At 30.5% G+C, this 4,458-nt stretch overlaps 1 protein-coding gene and 1 long non-coding RNA gene across 4 annotated transcripts in view; one reads left to right on the top strand and one right to left on the bottom strand.

Moving 5' to 3' along the window:
- LOC108729963 (cysteine-rich secretory protein 1) overlaps positions 1-4,458 on the top strand; it is a 62,349-nt gene that overhangs the window by 49,041 nt on the left and 8,850 nt on the right. The window lies entirely within an intron of this gene.
- The window catches only part of LOC108729964 (uncharacterized), an 8,273-nt gene continuing 5,739 nt past the window's right edge, over positions 1,925-4,458 (bottom strand). The window contains exons 2-3 of the long non-coding RNA XR_001936957.1: positions 2,790-2,792; positions 1,925-2,003 (exon numbers count right to left, since the gene is read on the bottom strand). This is a non-coding gene — a long non-coding RNA (uncharacterized lncRNA). The remainder of the gene's footprint in view (positions 2,004-2,789; positions 2,793-4,458) is intronic.

The following is a 4,458-nucleotide window of genomic DNA, read 5'->3' as shown; positions in this document are numbered from 1 at the left end:
ATTTAAAATGACATAATATTATCAATAATACAGTCACTATTATTTTAATTACGCAATTTGCAAAAGAACGCCGTAAGAATTTTCTTCTCGGATTCATAGAATTTGTTTTTAGCTGATTTGGTATAGAAATAAGTCACAAATATATGAATTATGAGTTTGTACTTCTTTAATTAGCTCACGTTTTTATTTAAACAGATCACGTTTTTATTAGAATTAATAAGGTGCAAAGGTTAGTTTCTAAGAAATAAGGTGATGTCGCTTTAGGAGACCTATGTCAGTATCGGTGACCTTCTTCTATATAATGCGAACACTATTTTTCACAGATGTGTCTATTAAATTTATCTAAAAGGTTCGTTATATCACTCAAAAAAAGAGTTGAAAGATTCAGCAAAATCAAAGCCATGGACTTCAATATACTTTGTGTTCTATTTAAAAAGAAATATTTTATTTCTCTTTTCAAAGTAGTCCAATTTTAAATTTATTTAGTACAGAGCTTGATAAACAAAAAGACAAACCTTTTACATCAACTTAAATGTACTTTGAGTGATGAAGAGATAGAATCATCTTTATCTCTTCTATATTTTAAATACAAGGGATAAATAATATTTAAATATATAGGATATTAAATATTGCTGATAATATTAAACATTGTTATGAATCCATTTTTTACATAAAGGAATTCTGACGCGAATATATGTGTATTAACTATAATTTTATTATTATTAAATTATTATTAAATTTAAAGTTTCAAAAATCTAGATTTTTTTATGTCAGCTTCATTTGAATCTAGGATTTCTTCGCGCAGAATTTGTGAATAATGCGAGCGAGCGATTTCGCAGCCTGTTCGAATAATAGTAGGGATGCTCGCTTTGAAATTCTATCGATTTTCCCAGATTCTCATCTTTCGATGCGCCTTCGACAATACGTTGTCACTTTTCAAAATGGAATCTTTCTGAACTCTTCAGTACGCGTATCTCTTTCCTTACAAAAATAGAAATAACCTTTCGATTGTATTATGATCTTGATATCAATATTGTCAGATGATTTCGTTTGAATACACACACACAAAATAATAAATATAAAGTAAGTAGTTATATATTTATACTTATAACAGATAAACACACACATCGCTATTAAACTATTATTAAAATTTAAATTAGAAATGCACATTATTGCATTATACTATTATTGTTATTACTATTATTATTAAGTATTAATGTACATCATGGTACATTATTTTGTGGAAAAATATGTACCAACACGAATATTTAATACTCTAATTTAATTTTAAAAGATACTGACAATTCAAATTTATTTCTATGAGATCTAATCATTTTAAACTATATAATAATCATTCAATTTATACAGGGTGTTTCTGCATACAGTGCCAAAACTATAGTGGTTTCAATATATGAAAACAAATCGAAAATATCTAATAAACATATGTCCGATTTCGGAGTAACGGGATATTAAAGTAAAGAAACATGAATCATATAGTAAATGTTGTTTGTTTAATGTCCGTTCTGTTGTTTTGAATTCTGAATCTTTTTCTGATAGACTAGATCTTTCATTTATCTCTAAAATGTAAACAAATACACGTTAAGGATGACTTCCTGTGTGAACGTTTCTCTATGATCGTGCTGTACCATCCTCATTGGATTGAAAGAGCCCAGGACGCTTCCATTAAATGGTCAGCGAGAAGTCCCGACCTCACACCACTGGATTTTTTTCCTTGGGGACGAATGAAAGATCTAGTTTACTATTATAGAATGAGATTCAGAATGCAGAACAATTATGATAACTGATACTTAATGCTGCCGGATATTATCCGCAAAACTCCAAATATTTGTGTGCGTGCGTGCGTGCGTGCGTGCATGTGTGTAATCAAATCCGAAACAATTTATTATTAATTTGTGCTAGAAAGTGTGTCGAAGTCGATGGAGGAATTTTTGACCACCTTTTGTAAAGCATTAAATAGAATAACGATCATTAAACAACATTTACTTCATGTTTTCTTACTTCAATATAACTCCAAAACTGTTCGAAATATATGTTTATTAGATATTTTCTACTTGTTTTCATGTGCTAAAGCCGCTGTAGCAGTTTTGGCATTATATGCAGAGATACTCTGTATATATTCAATGACATCATATTATAAAATTAATTAGAAAATACACACAGATTTAGCCAGTTTATTCTTTGTAAAATTTGCATGAATAATAATTACCGGTCACGAATGAGAAGGCACTCTTCTGGAAACGCAACAAAAGCAACATAATAAATACAGCAGTAACGTAATTCAACTTTCTCGTGCACAATGCGCATTTAATTTGAGTTTTTGGCAACTTCGCAGCAGATAACGCGCGCCGTTAATTGGACTGATTAAAATTAAGCGGCGAAAGCCCTTGTTATCTGCTCGTTTTGCGATTTTCCGTATTTCTCTGGAAATTTATCAAAATGTAAATCCTATAGCAATTATTGTTTGCAACACGTGCCTTTCTTCTATTTGGATAATAAAGCATGATAATAAGATGCACGATGTTACAGAAATAATGGATAATTAAGTAACGGTAATAGATTATATAAGTAAACAATTTAAACTGCGAAAGCATAAATTTATAATACCAATATTATTATGAAAAGACTAACAAAAATATAATTCATTATGGCATTAACTATTTATCTTATATTTTATTATAATATACATATATTGTAATTACTTTATATACTCTTCAGGTAAAAGTTTGGAAATATATTTAAAAAATTAATACCTATTTTTGAGATTTTACTTACTCAAATATTCATAACAGTGCATTCATTTAACAATAATTCTTCAGATTCAATAACAGTTATTGGAGAGAGAGAGAGAGAGAGAGAGAAAAGAATTTTATTGTTAAAAGAAACACATTGTTATGGATATTTGAGCAAATAATCATAAATGTCAATTTTTTTAATGCGTTCCTAAACTTTTGGTCAGAAGTGTATGTACACTGAAAAAAAAGATTGGCTGCTGCAGCAAATTAGATGGTAAAATATGGCATAGCATTTTTAATTGGTTGTATCAATCAATTTTTGGTTGTGTTAGCCTATCGAAATCCTATACTAACATTGCGGATAGGCTAACGCAACCAAAAATAGACTGATACAACCAATTAAAAATGCTATGCCATATTTTACCATCTAATTTGCTGCGACAGCCAATCTTTTTTTCAGTGTACATATAATAAAATGATGTTATTTAAACGTGAGACTGTAAATTCATTTTTACGGAGATAATTCTATTAATCTCAATAAACACTTGATATTAAGATATTAAACGCACTGTGCATACAAAATAGTGAAGTTTTATCAGAGATTTACCTTACGAAGCGGTTTACTTGATCAGAAAACTGAATTTTCGAGGTTCGCCGTCGAGTACGGTGCAAGATTTCAATTTCCGCCTGCATCGACGTTATTATCCGATCTATATATAAACATGTATGTGTGCTATATATCACTCACTTCCCGTTGTTTCTCACGGCGATATAGAGAGGAGATATGTATTCCAGAAGGAAAGGCGATATCCATTGCGGTTGGTAGTTTAACCCAAACAAATCAAAATGTAGATTAACTCAATCGTTTTTCTTGTAAAAAAAAACAGACAAAGCAGACACAAGAATAAAACCGTAAAGAATGTGCAAAAAAAGTCGGAATGAAATGACACGATTGCTAACGCAATTTTCTGATTTTTAGCAACTTGTGCTAGTAACGACGGTATAAATATAATTACATTTAATTATAATTATATCTAATGTTAATAAATTATTTTGTGATTAATTTCTTTTTATTATATAATTGCACAAATTTTTGAGTATTTGAAGTTAGCTTCCACAGCCGGTAACATATCTTTCCGGAAAATCCGGTATATTTGTGGACGCGGCCAGGTGTCTACGTGGTCAGACCATCTCTGAGTCTTCTTGTAGCATTTACTCGTCGTCGTTTCCTTCGCGCCGTCAATCTCAAGCTTGGTTATAAGTTACACGACTTCCCACTTAAATTCTTTTCCCACGGAAACTACCAGGGACGTCACCGTAAAAGCTACTTTCGGTGGGAGTTACGCCGTAGATGCGACTGTTATCTGAGGTTTCTCGGCAAAACTCCAGACGCAGTTTCTTGAGGAGAGAATAACTGATATCGAGAATCTTTATATCGATCCAGTAGGGTCGAAGTTAAGTAATATCGCGAAAGGAGCTAACGAGATATTATGTTTCTTATTCAGCTAATTAATCATTATAAATTATCAATCATATTGCTATTATAATTTTTGAAAAAAAATTCATGATTGATTGATTTTTTAGAAAATCATTTGTGATTTTAATATTTTAATGTGAATTTTCCTAATAGAAACTCATCAGAGTTATCGTTTATCTTTTATAATTTGTCCATGTCTACGATAAATAATTTTTCATTCTACACTGA

The sequence above is a fragment of the Mycetomoellerius zeteki genome, unplaced genomic scaffold, assembly GCF_001594055.1.
Source record: "Mycetomoellerius zeteki isolate Tzet28-1 unplaced genomic scaffold, Tzet1.0 scaffold82, whole genome shotgun sequence".
Classification (NCBI taxonomy): domain Eukaryota; kingdom Metazoa; phylum Arthropoda; class Insecta; order Hymenoptera; family Formicidae; genus Mycetomoellerius; species Mycetomoellerius zeteki.
Note: the sequence above shows the minus strand (reverse complement) of the source record. Positions and strands in the feature narration are given on the sequence as shown.